At 54.2% G+C, this 17,581-nt stretch overlaps 1 protein-coding gene across 10 annotated transcripts in view; it reads left to right on the forward strand.

The window, feature by feature from the left end:
* Positions 1-5,028: 5,028 nt before the first annotated feature.
* HRH2 (histamine receptor H2) overlaps positions 5,029-17,581 on the forward strand; it is a 46,380-nt gene continuing 33,827 nt past the window's right edge. For 2 of the 10 annotated variants that reach the window (XM_014550363.1, XM_005879389.2), the window contains exons 1-2: positions 5,035-5,199; positions 11,336-11,399. The gene's annotated coding sequence lies outside the window, so the exon portion shown is untranslated. Of the gene's footprint in view, positions 5,200-5,274; positions 5,457-11,335; positions 11,400-17,581 lie in introns of those variants that run through there. The other 8 variants (XR_001364661.1, XM_014550365.1, XM_014550362.1 and 5 more) reach the window with 6 other exon arrangements.

Here is a 17,581-nt window from a genome sequence, read left to right on the forward strand (position 1 = left end):
GGCTTTGGAGCTGGTATCCTGGTAACGTGAATCCCCCAGGTAGCGGTGGGACCTTGGAGGAACTCTGACTTCTGGGCCCCAGTGTCCTCATCTGTAACCCGGGGGAAATAACAGCATTTACCATACAGGGCTGTGGTGACAATGATTTGAAATGAGGCACACACAGGCCCCAGCACAGCACACAGAAGACGGTAGGTAGTTCGATACATCATGTTCCTTCGTATCTTGTGAGCCAGAACTGGCATCACGTCATCTGAAGACACTGGGGAGAGAGCCAAGTCTGGGCTCTGCGGAGGCGCCCTGGGGGGGGTGGGGGGAGCCCGCGGGTACGCACAAACCTGCTGCAGCAACAATCTGGGGCCACCCAGCCCTGAGGCCTTTCCAATGTCTCTCTGAAGACTCAGAGCACGTGATAGCAGGAAGTCCTGCAGCACACACACCCCAGCCACAGGCGCAAGTGCCCCACCACAGACCCAGAGCCACCCTCCAGAGCCCAGGGCACGGACAAGGAATAGCTGGTGATGAAAACCAGTGGGCTTCCACTGGGATTCTCCGCAGACCACTTCAGAAATGCTATCACCACCCATGTCATTCATTCAGTAGCTTAATTGTTAAAATCTTCTTGTTGGTGGTTTGTTTGTGTGTTCCCCCCGCCCCCCCAATTTTAAGCTGTTAACTTGGCCAGGATTACTCACCCAACAAAAGCACGTGTGTGTGTGTGTGTGTGTGTGTGTGTGTGTGTGTGTGTGTGTTTTCTATTCTGGTCAAAAAGTGGCTTGGGTTTCCTCAGAATGAGAAGCTTCTTCTGGCTTCCTTTGAAAGATAGTTCTTATCACACATTCAGGGCAAGAGGGAGCTTGAGGCCATCAGAACCCAAGCCCTCTTGCAGGGTGGGGAGCATATTAGTAATGACTTCTTACATGTGATCCAAGTGCTTAGTAGTTTTCAAAGGTTTTTAGATCTAGTACAGAACCGGAAACTTCCAGAGCTGGAAACGGTCGCCAATGTCATCCAATCTGTTGGGTGACCAGCCATGAACTGCCTCCAGCGATAACTCCCCTCAGGGTGGATGGAGGCGATCACTCCCCCATTAAAACCCTCCAGTAGCTCCATTTCATTTCGGATGAAATCCACAGGCCTCACCATGGCCTTGCATCAATACCAACCATGGTCTGCCTCTCCCACACACTCCGCCATGGTGACCTTCTCATGTTCCTCGCCGAGGCCACGCCTGTCCCTACCCTGAGGCATCTGCACGTACTGCTCCTTCTACATGGGTTGCTGCTCCCTTTCTCTTCATATTCCTGACTCAGTCAGAGCCACATGCTCAGAAAAACCTTCCCAACTGTTTTCAAGCCGCCAGTCATCCTCAATTACATGACCCTGCTTGCTTCCCTTGCAGCAATTCTGAAATTATAAACTAACTGAAGTTATCTGGCTTGTTTATCATTTTCCTCATCCCTCTAGCTGCAGATCCTGTCTACTTGTTCATCACTGTATCCCAGAGTTAACCCAGTGCCTGACACATAGTAGGTCCAATAGACATGTGTTGAGGGAATAAGTGAATTTAATATCCATTTCTTTTTTCATCTGAGTCCCATCCAAACTCTTTTAGGGCAGGCATTACTGTTATGTTTATCTCTTGGTCAAAGAAATGGGTTCAGAGGGATGAATCAATCCCCTCTAAGGCCCTTTATCTAGTTATCCATTGCTTTGTAACAAATCACCCTAAAAATTACTGGCTTAGAACAAGGGCATGCCATTTCTCTCAGTTCTGTGGGTTGTCTGGGTGCTTCTTCTGCTGGTCTTGCCTGTGCTCACCCATGCGGCTCAGACAGCCGGGCCATCTGGCCACCTGGCCCCATGTGGCCCCTCCTCCCAGCCTTCTTCACAGCCTGGTGGGCTCAGGGCATTATTCCAAGAGAGTGGGAGCTGAAGCGCCAGGCCCCTCTGCGGCCTAACCTGGGAAGTGGCCCAGCATCCCTTCCACTGGGTTCTATCAGTCAAAGCAAAGCACAGGGCAAGCCCAGACCAGGGGAGGAGCCGCAGACTCCACTGCTGCTGGGAGGTGCTGTCTGTCACACTGCACAAGAGCTTGGGCCACACTGTGTGGCTACCTTTGAAAATCTACCACAGCGTGTAAGTGCCGGAACCAGCTTGACTCAGTCAGGAAAACCAAAGGGCTGTGATTAGCCAACAACATCGAATGACTCCAGAAACCCAAATAGCCTACAACAAATTTATCTCTCACCCATATTACATGTCCACTGGGGGCGGGGGGGCGGGGGTTGGGACTCTGCTCTGGGACCCAAGGTGACAGAGCAGTCTCTCCTGGGACATCGCCTGAACAGAGGAAAGGGACGTGGTAAACACTGATTGTCCCAGAGCCTCTGCGTGGCAGTGACACAATCACCCCCACCAACACACCGGTCAGACCATCCTCTCTGGGAGGGGCACTGAACAGGCATGAACAGTACTCGCCCCCCCACACACACACCAGGAGCCCAGGTTCCTCTTCAATCTTTTTTTTTAAAATATATTTTATTGATTTTTTACAGAGAGGAAGGGAGAGAGACAGAGAGTTAGAAACATCGATGAGAGAGAAACATTGATCAGCTGCCTCCTGCACATCTCCTACTGGGGTTGTGCCGGCAACCCAGGTACATGCCCTTGACCGGAATCGAACCTGGGACCTTTCAGTCCGCAGGCTGACGCTCTATCCACTGAGCCAAACCGGTTTCGGCCTCTTCAATCTTTTTTAAAAAGCACTCTTTACAGAGCCACATCATCTCCCTGTGTTCCTACCGCTGTTCCACGTGCTGCTGTCTCACCTGCTCCCTCTGCCCAGCATGCCCTTCACCGAGACCAAGGTCATGCAGCTTCTCTCCTCCAGGAGACACCTCCCAGCCTCCCAGCCACCCAGCCTAAAAACCTGCCATAGACCCCATGCTCATCAGACCACAATCCCTGTCATGTCTTTTAAGCCCCCGAATGGTCCAGGCTGTGTCACGCTCTGTGCCTGCCTCTGCTCTTCCCTCTGCCTCTACGCCCTTCCCTTCTTCTCCACCCTGTGGCTCTCCTTTTAAGATCTGGCTCTAAAATCTCTCCTCTCTGAAGGCAATCTTTTTTCCCTCGGTGCCGTCCATCAACTTTTCCTTTTTCTAAACGTTTTCACTATAGCATCATTCATTCACTCATTCAACAACATTTACTGTGTGCCAGGTACTGCTCCAGGTTCTAGGGCAGTGATGGCGAACCTTTTGAGCTCGGTGTGTCAGCATTTTGAAAAACCCTAACTTAACTCTGGTGCCGTGTCACATATAGAAATTTTTTGATATTTGCAACCATAGTAAAACAAAGACTTCTATTTTTGATATTTATTTTATATATTTAAATGCCATTTAACAAAGAAAAATCAACCAAAAAAATGAGTTCGCGTGTCACCTCTGACACGCATGTCATAGGTTCGCCATCACTGTTCTAGGGAGACCCTGGGAATAATATACATACAAGGTTCCTTCTCCTTTGGTGGTTACATGCTGGTGCAGTATAGCGACAATAAGCATATAAACAAGATACTTTTACACAGTGGTAAGTGTTTCCATTGTAATAAGGGATGATATGAAAAACGCTGTGGCAAAGGAGGCCTGTGGTAAGATGATCAGGCCTCTCTGCTGTCTGAGCAGATTGGGGAAGAGCATTCCCAGCAGGGGGCAGCCAGGGCAAACCGCCTGTGGCATGGTCCAGCTGGGCCTGTCAGGGCACAAGGAGGAAGCCACCGCAGCCGAGGCACACGGAGGGCGGGAGGCAGAGGTGGCAAGGCAGATCAGAGAGGTCAGATCTGGCTGGGGCCCGATCGTGTTGATGGTGATAGGGCTGTCGACTTCATGTTAACTGCAACAGGAAGTCAAGGGAGGGTTTCCGCAGGGGACACTGCTCTGTGAGCTGCAGGCGAGCAAGAGTGGAATCCGCCAGGCCAGCTTGGAGGCTCTTGCTGTGATTCCAAGATGCTGGTGACTTGGATGAGCAGACTACAAGGGCCTCACCTAGAAGCTGTGACCTCTGAGCTCTAGGGAACCGTGACCTTAGTCTCTGCACCTCACTCAGCACATGGCACAGGACTGGGCCCAAAGTGACAGAACGGCTTAGGACGATGTGTCAATCATGAACATGTGCCTGAAATTTACATTCAGCCGGACCAGCTCCCTTTCACTCTCCTTTGTTAAAGCTTCTCCAGAAACTCCCCTCCATGAACCAGGTTCCCCAAGCAACAAGGGAGCAGCCCATTTGGCCGCCTGCCTCTCCACTGGGCTGGTAACCCCGGCTTCACACAGCACCTTTGGCCACCCGGGCTCCTGCCACTGAGGTCTGCGGGGTCCACACAGCAGCCTAGACATCTTGGTATCTAAGAGCCAGGTTTCCCCAGCTGAGCCTCTATTTTCTCATCTGCAAGATGGGTGTTATTTTCCCTCCCAGGAGCCCCTTTCCCAAGATCCTCTTCCCTGCCTCTTGCCTCTCCATCCCTCCCTTCAACAAGGACAAATCTACTGTTTTCTGAAGTTCCACTGATCCCAGGATGATCCAAGCTTTTCCGGAAAACTAGTTCCTTTTCTCTGTTCTAACCTTAATTCCAGGTGGCTGGGAGCCGGGTACCCAAGGTGAGGGGGTGCCACCCAATCCCATGGTCTATCCCTCCCAGGGCAAACCCACCAGCTGTGGGCAGAGGCCAGGGCTGGGCCACAGCTGGGAGTTACCACACAGCTGGATGCGGGGTCCCAGGCCTGGTTGGGAGGGGAAGTGAGAGAAAGAGTGAGCCGGGGACAGAAAGAAAGAGGAAGGGGTAAGTGTCAGGGCCAGAGAGGGAAAGAAAGGGGGTTCAGGAGAAAGGAAGAGAGAGTGGATGAGCGGGAGGAGAGGGAGCCGGTGTGGACGGGAGAAGAGCTGTGCATGCCTGCGCGCTGTGCAGGGAGCGGGTGGGGAAGGGGAGAGGGAGAGGAGAGACCAGGAGAGGAAAAAAGGAAGGCGCGCTGCAGAGCGAGGAGGAGCGAGTTAGGGGCGGAGACCAGGAAGTGGGTGCGGGCATGGGGCTGGGGCTCGGGCCACCCTCTCCATCCCAGTCAGGGAGCCAGAGAGCGGCAGGCGCGGGTAGAGGAGGAGCGGGCACCGCAGCGGAGCCACTCGGCGCGTCAGCAGCACCAGGTAACACGGCCTCCGCCTCCCCGCGGAGCTGGGTTGGGGCGGGTCCGGGCGGGCGCTTGCTGGAGTTTCCCCAGCATCTCCGGACCCAGAGTTCGAGCCGGCCCTGCTGCTCGCTGGCTGTGCATGACCTTGGCCGGTCCCTCAGCCGGTGGAGCCTCAGTTTCCTCCTCTGTGACCCATGGGGCCCTGCCGCTTCCGCCAAGGGGATGCTGTGAGCGCGGGGATGCGGTCCCGGTGCGCGCCGTGCGCTGGGTCAGGTAGTGTCCCCTCTCCCGCGTGGGCGTGGATCTGCGAAGTCCACTTGCGCTGAAACAGCCCCCGGGCCGGCCGGGTCTGGGTGGAGGCACTAGAGCATGAAGCGACTTTGTGCTTAAGGAAAGCCAGGGGCTGGCCAGGGGTGGCGAGCGGGGCCCCTAGCTCTCAGGGATCGTCCTCACCGGCTGCTCCCTGATGCTGGGATGGAGCTGAGGGCAGCGCTCCGGGCAGGGACGCTCCCACCTCCACCCCCCAACATCTGGAGAGGGGTTCGCCTCCAGGATGAGCCAAGCAAGTGGCCTCGGCTAAGAATCCCAGTTTGCCGGCTTACTCAGTGCAGCTGACCTTCAGCAAAAGGGCCTCAGCTTCCTCCCCAGGAAAGGGGTATGTGTGCGCCAGCTCTGAGATGGGGGGGAGGGTAGGAGGGGGCGGGGCAAGAAGGTCCCTGCAACTGTGGTGTCCCCACCACGGCAGCTGTCACACCTTAGATCAGGGGCCCGGAGTGCAGGGCCCTTTGCTTCCCGGAGCCCATCGTCATCACCAGGTAGGTCCTCCCCGGTCCCCTTTGCTAGAGATGGTCAGTGGCCCTGCTGGGCATGAAGCAGGACCCAGGGACAGGGGGACAGGAGCCCCCCCCAACCCAGACACACATCTGGATGGTCCCTAAGACGTGAGATCTGTGAGACGCCACTTTCTATCCTGTAGAGATTCCTGGTTTCTCTCGGAGCCTCCGTCTCCTGATTTGTCATAGGAAGTTGTGACTTACGAGTTCCCTGTAGGTTATGAAAGGCGATTGGATAGATATATTGATTGTCCTCCCTGACGCTGAGATATGCTGAGAACTGAATAGAAGGAGAAAATGCCATTTCTCTGACAGCTGCCCTGTGCAGGCCTGGGGTGCTATGTGTACAGCAGTGGCTACAGTCATCTCACCAATCCTGGGAAGTCAGTGTCACTAAAACCCAATTTACAGACGAGGAAAGCAAGGCTCAGGGGGTCCATGATCCACAGAGTCACCTGGTAGGATGTGCCTGTGCTGGGGGTGGCCTCAGGTCTGCCTGGCCCCAGACAGTCCCACACCAGCCCCAGACATGACTGTGAAAGGTGTCTATCACCGGCTGGGCGCCTGGCAGGTGCCAACCCGAGCAGCACGGATTTCCTGGCCCAGGCCTCATGGAGAAGGCGGGTCTGGTGGCTGGCAGTGGGCCTGGGCGCCTTTGCCAGGTGGCTTTTCCAGGGGTCTGAAGGGAAGGAAGGTCACCCCTCAGCACCACACAGGAAGCAGAGACCAGGCTGAGTCACTCCATTCTGCCAACCCCTCTTCCTTCCTCAACCACCTTGTCCGGGTTCACCTCGTCCCCATTAACCTTGGCCTAGGCTGCTTCCCCTGGCTTCACGGCACTTTCTGTTCTCCATCCTCCGCGGATGACTAACTGAACTGGCCCTCCCGGTGATGCGTCCGAAGGGGAAACAAGGCCAGCTGTGGTCCATCTCCCCAGTGCACCAGGGAGGGGGACAGGGTTAAGACCCAATCCCAGGGATTAGCTCAGTCCTGGGAGGAGATCCCTGCTGGCTGGTGGGAAAACGGGCTTCCCGTTAGGCTAGAGATTTTCTTTGCCAAAAAATGTTTTAAAAGAAGAAGAGGACATCCAAAGCAATGACAGGAATATGAACAAAAGCTCTTTCGAATGCAAACAGATTCATCAACAATCAGAAAGCACCTAAATGTCCAACAAGAGGGATCAATTAGGTTATGAGACACCCGTGCTGCTGAGAACGGAGAGTTTTTAATGAATGGATTCATGCTTGTGCACAGGCATATATATGGCATGGCCACAAATTTGTGGCAAGCACTTTTGAAAAAAGACTGGAAGGAAATGAGCCAAAGCGTGTTAACAATGTTTGCCGGCTGGGTGGTGGCATTATGGGAGATTTATTACTTGACTCTTTATAATTCTGAACTTTCCAGATTGTACGCAGTGAGCATACTCTTTAATAATTAGCGGTCATAGAACTTTCTGGTTTCTAGTGACAATATAACCCACCCACTCTCACCTCCTCTTGGCCAGCACCCAAGACAGGACCAGCATATGAACACTTGTCAATTACAGGGCCACCCTCTGTGTTGAGGCCTGGTTGGCCCCTTAGAAGGAAAAGGAATACTAAGTTATTAACATCCGTTTGTTCTTACTATGTGCTCACGATAACCCTAAGAGGTAGGTATAACCGATTCTCCATTTTACAGAGAGGAAACCTGGAGAGAAATAAATGCAGCCAGCTGCCCGGGCCAGTGTCACACCCGGTTCAATCCCAGGCCATCTAGATTCAGAGACTACACTTCCAACCAGGGTCAGGAGGGTCAGCAGATTCTAGCACTGCAGCCCTGCACTGTACAGGCAAAGAAACGGCTCAGCGGTGACCTCCAAAGTGCCAGGTCTGTGCAGGATGCAGGGGACCCAGAGGCTCACAGTGCCATCTCTACAGAGGGGTGAGGGGCAGTGGCGTGCAAACAACGTCCTCAGGGCTGTGATGGGAGGTGTTTAGGAAACTGTGGGACTTTAGGGGTTGAAGGGTGAGGGCTCCCTGGAAGACTGATTATCAGAAATGGTTCTAGAAGGATCACCAGGAATTCACCAGGTGAGCAAGAAAAGTTAGAACAGTGGTTCTCACTGTGGACAGCTTCCCTCCAGGGGACATCTGTCAGTGTCTGGAGGTATTTTTGATTGTCGCAACCGGGGTGTGTGTGGGGGGGTTGAGTCCAGGGATGCTGCTACACCTCCTACCAATGCACAGGACAGACTCCCCACAACGAAGAATAACCCTGTCCAAAGTGCCCACAGCGCCGAGAGACCTGGGTGGGAGGAGAAGGGAGATCCTGACCAGGGATCAGCCGTTGAAGGCAGCACAGGTGCTCACGCAGTGCCTCCTGCGGGCCGGGGGCTTGGAGCCCGTGACTGTACTACCGGCCGCGTGGCTGCCCTGCTGCCATTCTACCCCCACCAGCGACCAGTGGTCTCTTTTTAAAAAAAAGCACAAAAGCTTTACCGATATAATTCAAATACCATACAATTCACCCATTTAAAGTGTATAAGTAAATTGCTTTTAGAGTTGTGCAACCATCACCACTATCTAATTCCAGAACATTTTTATCACCCCGAAAAGGAGCTCTGTACACACTGGCTGTCACTCCTGATTCACCCCCTACGCCAGTGATGGCGAACCTATGACACGCGTGTCAGAGGTGACACGTGAACTCATTTTTTTGGTTGATTTTTCTTTGTTAAATGGCATTTAAATATATAAAATAAATATCAAAAATATAAGTCTTTGTTTTACTATGGTTGCAAATATCAAAAAATTTCTATATGTGACACGGCACCAGAGTTAAGTTAGGGTTTTTCAAAATGCTGGCACGCCGAGCTCAAAAGGTTCGCCATCACTGCCCTACGCCCACCCCGGGCTCGGCAACCACTGACCTGCTTTCTGTCCCTACTGATGTGCCTCTGCTGGACATTTCCTATCAATGGAATCACATGATGTTCGTTCGGCCTTTAGTGACTGGCTGCTCTCACTTAGCATGATATTTTCAAGATGCTCCCGTATTGTAGCAGTGCCAGTACTTCGTTCCTTCTTATGGCTGAAATCATATTCCTTTGTATGAATACCTCATGTTTTATTGATCCGTGTATCCGCGGAGGGACATTGGGGCTGCTTCCACTCCTCTGGCTGCTGTGGACACTGCGGGGCGGGTTTTTGGGAGAACGTGCATCTGCATTTCCTTGGGGAATATACCGGTGAGTGGGATTGCTGGGGCATATGGGAACTCCGTTTCACCTTTGAGGAACCACCGGACGGTTTTCCAGAGCAGCTGCCATGTCCCCTTTCCTCCAGCAGTGTCTGCGGGTTCCATCTCCTCTGCATCCTCGCCAGTGCTTATTCCCCGGCGTTTGGCTCCTCGCCATCCTGGTGGGTGTGAAGTGGTATCGCTGTGGTGTGGATCTGCATTCTCCTGCTGGCTAATGAGTTTGAACATCTTTTCGGGTGCTCGTGGGCCGTTTGTTATCTTGTTTGTAGAACTATCTATTCTGATCAGAGTCATCTTTTAAAACTCCCGTATTTAGACTGAAGTGCAAACCGTCGGAGGTCTGCAAGGCTGTGCATGATGGGGTGCCGCCCACGTGGGCTGCATCTCTCCTCACTCACTCGGCTCTGGCCACACTGGCCTCAGAGCGGCAAGCTGCTCCCTCCTCAGGCCTTTGCATGGGGTCAGTTTAGTGAGGCCTCCCCATCCTCTCAGTCTCAAGTGCCAGCACCCCCCAGGCCCTTTCTAGCACCTCTCAAAACCTCTCTCTCTCTCTCTCTCTCTCTCTCTCTCTCTCAAAATATGTTTTTATTGATTTCAGAGAGGAAGGGAGAAAGTGAGAGAGAGAGAAACATCAATGATGAGAATTGCACGCCCCGTACTGGGGATTGAACCTACAACTGGGCATGTGCCCTTGACCGGAATCGAACCTGGGACCCTTCAGTCCACAGGCCGACGCTCTATCCACTGAGCCAAACCAGCCAGGACTCAAAACTTCTTTTGATCGTGTATTTGTTGTTGTTGTTGTTTGGTTGTTTTTGTTTTGTTTTGTTTTTACTATCTGATAAGAGCTGGAAGAACTGGGCTTGAGACGCGACTACACCTTTCATCACTGTGTGAACCTGGGCAAGCCACTGCCCACCTGAGAACCATGCAGGGGCGTAGCTGACCTCCACTCCGCCAGGGCTTTCCCCACTCCGCCCTTCTTTGATCCCAGCTTCTATGCAACGGCGCTGCCAGGAGGCGTGGGCCTGGCGCCATGGCAGTGAGAGAAAGGTGGCCAGAGCCAAGTTGGTCGTTCATGGGAGCAGGTGGAGGGGCTGTGGCCAGCCGTGGGGACAGTCTCCAGGAGCACACGGCTGCTCTGCCCGGTGCCCCGCCTCCAGGAGCAGCAGCTAGAACTGTCAACAGCTCCAGGAAGGACTGGACACTGGGGCCACTTTCGGCTCCGGAGCTGCGCAGTTTTCCTGGAGAGCTGGAGAAAGGGGAGTCTGGCCCGTGGCCGGGGCACAGAGGGCGTGGGGGGAGGGGGAGAGGAGACGGAGAGGGGCGCCGGAGGGAGGCAGGCCCCACGCCTGGGCCACGTGTTGCTCTGCGGGCTGTGCGTCACGCGAGGTCACACCCACTGAGTCTTTGGAAGTGCTGGGCTGCTGCCTCCTAACAGCCCGATGGCTCGGGGCTCTAGCTGCTCCCACTGCCACAGTCGCGGCATCTGAGGCAGACACCAAGCTGCTGCTCCCTGCAGTTACTCAGAGAGAAGCAGGGGGGCCAGACTACCCAGGTGGCTGGTTCTAGAAGCTTCTTGCTCTTCACCGCCACAGGCCTCTCGACACCCCCACGGGGTGGGGATTGTTATCCCCATTTCACAGGAAGGGAAGGTGGGGCTGACACGTGGCGAACATGGCCTCACTGGTGAGAAGCAGGGCTGGGCCGGGAGCAGCCAGCTGCTGTGAAAGCGCTTCTCGTCAGGGGCTGGAGGCCGAGGTGAGGGTGGGTGAGGGGCGGGCTAGGAGGACAGGCCTTCTAACCAAACAGCCCCCTCTGGCCCTGCCGACCGTCCAGGGCTGTCTGCGAGCGGCCCTGCATGCACTGTGCCGGATGAAGACCGTGTTTCTTCACAGTGCTCACGTCTTCTCCCATCTGGCGGCCTTGGACGCCTTCCTTACAGGAAGGGCGGGACCTGAAGTCGAGCAGTTTTGAAGAAAGATCAGAGAATGGCCATGGGGAGGGCAGTGGCATTTACTGAGGAACCACCCTCTTCAGCTCCGTCCCTTCACACATCATCTTCCCATTTTGCAGATGGAAAGACTGAGCCTCAGAGAGCTTCCTGACTCCTTTCCACTACCCAGCATTGGCTTCCTGGGTGAGCATGGGGCAGGCAGGCCTACGGGGCCTGAGGTGGGCTTGGGCTGTCACTAATGTCCCCTAAGCACAGGCCAGTGTGCCTTTCTGACAAGGAGAGGGTGAGGCTGGGCTCTTCGGGCAGCAGGAGCTACAAGGGGTCTCACAGCACTGGCTGCGTTCTCCTGGCACGTATTTTCAGGGTGACCTATTTGAGGGAGAGTGATCCTGGTGGTTACTGTAACGGTAAAAACAATTCCTTTTTCAATAAATTCAATCACTTTAAAGAAAAATGTTAAGTAAAAAATATAGAATTGGTATTTTATGGGTTTGGCAAAAATCATGGAGGTGGGACGCGAAGGAATGAGGTTTGGGAAACGGGGTGTATAGGACAGGCGAGTTGTTGGGAGCTGGAAACTGGGAGCTCTTCCTGACTCTGACCAGCTGTGTGGCCCGGCCGAGGCATTTGACCTCTCGGTGCCACATCTGCTTTGAGCCCAATTCCCCTTAAGAGCAAGAAGCTTCTCGAACCAGCTACCTGGGTTACACTCTGACAGCTCCACAGAGCTCTCCTGCCGAGCTCGAAATGAGCTGACGCTTTGTGGCTGTGGGGAGGGCAGGAAGGACTGCCTAGGGCAGTGGTCGGCAAACTGCGGCTCGCGATGCTTTGTGGCTGTGGGGAGGGCAGGAAGGACTGACTGCCTAGGGCAGTGGTCGGCAAACTGCGGCTAGCGAGCCACATGTGGCTCTTTGGCCCCTTGAGTGTGGCCACGAAGTTTCAATTGCACTGTACGTGCGTGCCTGCACGTGGTATTTTGTGGAAGAGCCACACTCAAGGGGCCGCAGTTTGCCGACCACTGGCCTAGGGTGACCAGCCGGTATGAATGTTCCTGGCAAGTGTTAGCTGTTTGCTGCTGATGTTAAGGTGACAAGGTGACCCAGCAGCCGCAGGACTTTGGCCTGGAAGAGCAAGCAGTACCTGCTGGAAGGGTGAATCCTTCCTGGGTTGAGACTGGGGGGAAAGAACAGAGGAAGGCACGGGGCTGGTGGGGCAGCTGAGGGCGGGGGCGGAGGTGGGGGAGGTGGTGCTGGTGCTGGTGATGGTGATGGTGGCAGGGGTGCTGCCGCTGAGGGCAGCAATCATGGTGAAGGCAGCAGGAGCAGCGATGAGGGCTGTGACGAAGGCAGGGATGGCGATGGAGGGGGAAGAGTTCAGTGGAGGGTGTGGGCTGCTACAGAGAAGCAGAAACCTGGAGAACAGGGACTTCTCTGGGGGCTCAGAGCTGTTTGGGAACCTACCCTACAAAAACCTCCGCAAACTCACACCAACATACACACCCATGTGCCAGATCTGAAGTACAAAGAGAAAACCACAACACTGCAAGTAGTAAATATTTCCTGGACACCCCAACCTCACACTGTGACAGCGAGGCAATGGCAGCTCATTATACTAAACAGCTATTTGCAAGTTACATTTTCTGTGGAATGTGCCTGTATTACGATGTATTTGTCATGCAGTCGGGTAAGGGCTCCAAAAGAAAGAGTGTAGGGCTCTATAGTGTCTTTAAATGGCTGTGGCTGATTGGCAAGTACTGAGAAGACAGTAAGCCCCCCATCACTGGAGGGATGCGAGGAGAGCAGGGGAGGTTCCTGAATACAAGTGACCACTGCCTCTTGCTTCTGCCCAGATCGCTCCCATTTTATTATTTCGGGGGCTCATGACCCCCTCCTTCCTGCCCCCTCCACACACACACACAGTTGCTAGCAGGAACCTTTGAGAGTCTAAACCAGTGATGGCGAACCTTTTGAGCTTGGCGTGTCAGCATTTTGAAAAACCCTAACTTAACTCTGGTGCCGTGTCACATATAGAAATTTTTTGATATTTGCAACCATAGTAAAACAAAGACTTATATTTTTGATATTTATTTTATATATTTAAATGCCATTTAACAGAGAAAAATCAACCAAAAAAATGAGTTCGCATGTCACCTCTGACACGCATGTCATAGGTTCGCCATCACTGGTCTAAGCTCATCTCCTCACCTCTCTGCTGAGGAAACTGGGGGCACAGAACTTGTTAGAGGTAATACAACAACTCAGAGTCACACGAGGGACCCCAATCCGGCCCCGGTCCCCAGCACAGTGCCCTTCCCACCGGCCCCTGCCCCCCGAGCAGTTCTGCCCCCGGGTGGCAGAGATTTGGGCCTCGAGGCAAACATTGGCAGCTGGCTCTCACCTGCCCCAGAAGAACCAAGGCAGCATTTTCACGTGGCCCAGTCAACCCTGCCCTGGAAACTCCCTCCCAGCCTTTCCCGCAGGTGCTGGCAGTGGACTTTGGCCAAGTCACAAAGTACCATAAGCCTCCATTTCCTCAGCTACGAAATGGAGATGACTAATGGTGCCCACGTAACAGGGCTGCTGCACAGATGAAAGTACTTTCAAAGTGCCTGACAGATGGAACAGTATATTGTTCCGATGGTAGTTTCCGATGTGCACTTAGTCAACGCAGCAAGTACTGGTATTAACTGAGCCCCTAGGCAGTGCCTGTCAGGGCGGAGCTGGCCCTCCGGACACTCACATTCCGTGGGGAGAGGAGAATAGTGAGCGGACAGGGAGCAAGGAAAAGGCCAGGAGAATGTGCTCCACAGAGGGGCCAGTGCTTCGAGGAAAGTGATGGGGGTGGTCACATTCTGGGGGTGAAGGAGAACTGATGTCTATTCACGATACACACGTCCAGGTCAGCGGCAGACCTCAGGCCACTGCGCAGGAGCGAGGCGGGTGTGGCCAAGAGCCCACTAAGGCTGGGGGTAAAGTCGGAGGTCAGAGGGGTGGGGCGCAGATCCCCAGGGGCCTGTGAGCCGAGGGGAAGGTGGAGCCGGGCAGCACGGGCAGGGCAGAAGTGTCCGGGCGCTGGTGGTGGCAGGGAGCAGGGAGGCCAGTCGAGAGCTCACAGAGGCCCAGGCAAGAGGCGGCGCTGCTTTGGAGCAGGACCAGGATGCTGGCAGTGGCCGAGGAAAGCAGCCACTGCCGAGACAGACACATTCCAGAGGCAGGAGCCACAGGCCTTGCTGAGGACAGGATGGGAGTCAAGGATGATGCCCTCGTACTCAGCCTGAGCACCCAGGGTCCCCAGCTCGGACCACCGGGAGCCCGGGCCTCTCTCTCTCACGAGTGGCCTCGACCGGAAGTCCTTTACTGTCTTGCAAGGCTTTTACCAAACGTCTAGCCCACTGCGAGGAAGAAGGTACAAATCTGTAACCACAGAGATGAAAGACCTGCTGATATTGCGAAGGAGGAAGTGCCTGGTGCTGCACGTGCACAGAGAATCCTGCCATTGCTTTGAAAAGCCCGGAAGGTGGTTTCTTGCTCTACAGGAAAAGCTAAATGCACACGTTGCCCTGATGACAGAAGTCCCCACGTCCGGGACCCGGCTGAGCTTCCCGACAGGGGCTGCTGCCGGGACTCCTCTGATGCCTCAGCCCCAGGTCGCCAGAACAGGTGACGCGGCCGATTACGGGGCAAAGTGCTGAGAAGTTATGGCTCAGGTAGAAGAGGAGCTACCTCCCCTGGGACCCAAGGACCTGTGGTACTGGGGGCGGTCAGCAGGGCTGGCTCAGGCCTACCCCCAGCTGCCACCCCCACCTGATGCACAGCAGGGGAGCAGGGCCTGGGAGCCCCTTCCTGCCTCAGTCACATCGCCCTCCATCCGCTCCCACATACACCCTAAACCGCACCACCTCTGCCTCCATGTTTCCACAGGCTCCTGTCTGGAGCCTGCTTGTCCCCATCTTCCCTGAGTTACCTCCTTCCCCTCAAGTATCCCCTCCTCGGGAAGCCTCGGTATCCCCCAGACCAGGTCCGGCCCCCCATTGCACACTGCTGTGCGTCCCCTTTATATACCTCAACACAGCTGCAGTGAATGAGCCTCGGAAGTGCGTCTGTCTCCCTCCCCTAAGAGAAGTGCCAGGGCATGTCTGCCGCGCTCACCCTGTGACCCCAGAGCCCAGCACAGTGTCTGCACGCGTGAGGCACTCAACAAAGCTGGAGTGCGGCTTCAGACAATAACAAAACTAACGTTTTTATTGTTAGAAGATACAGCTGCTCCTGACTTATGATGGAGCGACATCCCAATAAACCAGGGGTCCTCAAACTACGGCCCGCGGGCCACATGCAAATACAAATATTGTATTTGTTCCCGTTTTGTTTTTTTACTTCAAAATAAGATATGTGCCGTGTGCACAGGAATTTGTTCATAGTTTTTTTTTTAACTATAGTCCGGCCCTCCAACGGTCTGAGGGACAGTGAACTGGCCCCCTGTTTAAAATGTTTGAGGACCCCTGCAATAAACCATGAAGTTGAAAACACTGCAGCTTGAAAGTGCAGTTGCTACTGCAATGGAGGGTGTTGGTGGTTTCCCACCCTCCTGATCAGGGGGCTGGCCCTGTCCAGCACCAGGGGGGAGTGTCACACACGCACCACACGCCGCTAACTAGGAACAGGTCAAAATTCAAAATTCGAAGAATGATTTCTACCGAATGCGTATGTTGCTTTCCAACTCTCTTTACAGTTGAAAGATTGTAAGCTGGGGACCGTCTGTAATAGCTGTGTAACGTCACCATAAGTAATGTGACCTGCCACGTGCCAGGTGCTGGTGTTCACACCTTTACTCTCTGCATTTATTTCACAGCCACCAAGTGAAGGAAGACAGAGTATTACTCCCATTTTACAAAGGAGGAAACTGGGGCTCAGAGAGCGTGTAGTAACACCCCAAGGTCACGTGCTACTAGTGACAGCACTGGAGTTAGAACCCAGATCCGGCCAATGCCCAAGTCCTTGTTTCCAGCCCCTGGGGCTCCCCTCACTTCTCTCAGCATCAATTTTTACAGAACATGGATCCAACCCCCTATTTCTCAGACCACCCGCTGCTCGGCCGGAGGGCCTCGTGCAGTGCTGCCTGATGAACACTGTTTCTCTTCCTGCTGTAAGCTCTTGCCTAGAAAATCAGACTCATCTTCCAGGCTGAGTGAGAAACCCAATCAAAGGAGCCGGAACTGCTTCCCCCAACTTGCTGGCTGCTGCACTGTTGCCAGCTGCCTGAGGACGGGGCCTGGGGGCAGGCACTTAAAACCCGAGAGGGAACTTCATTTCACCTCCCAGTGAGGAGGGAAGGAGAGTGCTGGACTCGATTGGGTGAACTTTGATGGGGAGGAGCCCCTAGACTGGTTTTTTTCTAAGTGGCCTCGCCCCTCCAGTTAGCAAACAATATTCCATCGGTGGCATTTCTTCTGGGATTTTGTGGGTGAGAAGCAGTGAGAGGGGCATTGGGGCATCAGGCAGACATGATGATGAACTTGGGGGTGCCATGATCTCCTCTCAGGAGATCATTTCATCTACAGGTATGGAATGGGTAGTGCTCCATTCAGAAGGTCACGAGGAACTCCAGGTACCTGGGCTGGAGAATAGAAACTTAATAGGTGTGGTTCTCATTGGAAAAAGGAACCATTGCTATTCTGTCGTCGCTGGGCCTCCAGCACCTGCAGCCAGCACTTGGCACACTGAAGGCTCTGAAAGAAATGTGAGCTGAATAGGAGAGAGGGGAGGAGAGAACGAAGGGAGGGGGAAAGGAGGGGGCAATGAATTTCTAATTATATGAGACGCTGGTTCATTCGGTTTGGAAAACCCCCAAACATGAACTAAAATGCCGGTTCAATGCCGAAATGCCTATACCGGGCTGTTAAGGAAGCTCAGAGAATACTTTGATCAGAAATAAGAATTCTCAAAGCAATGCCCTTGCTGCCGCCATCTCCGAAGTTAATTGAGCGCGGCAGTGCGAGCGGGTGTCTGTGCTTTTTATGTAATGAAAGGATCTTCCAAAAATAATACCCAGAGGTATAGCTCGGGAGGCCTGGCGGCTGAGCCAGCTGGAGCAGCAGGAGGCGACCAGGAGCTGTGGGCCCCGCGCCAACGCCGCGGTTACGATTAAATGACGCTTCTCGCGTTCAGAGTGCAGAACACTGCAGGCTAGAGCCTGGGAGAGGCTTGCTATGTCACGGGGAGATGAGATTGCTGCTGAGAGGTTCTGCTGCCGCCTGGATTTCTGCACACTCCCAGGTCCCAGGAGCCGGTCGGGGCTGGGGAACCAGGAGAGCCCCTGTGAAAGGGTCCAGGAGCCAAGCAGGGCCCGAGCTTCTCTTGCATCCATCG

The sequence above is a fragment of the Myotis brandtii genome, unplaced genomic scaffold, assembly GCF_000412655.1.
Source record: "Myotis brandtii unplaced genomic scaffold, ASM41265v1 scaffold6, whole genome shotgun sequence".
In the NCBI taxonomy this organism is placed as follows: Eukaryota; Metazoa; Chordata; class Mammalia; order Chiroptera; family Vespertilionidae; genus Myotis; species Myotis brandtii.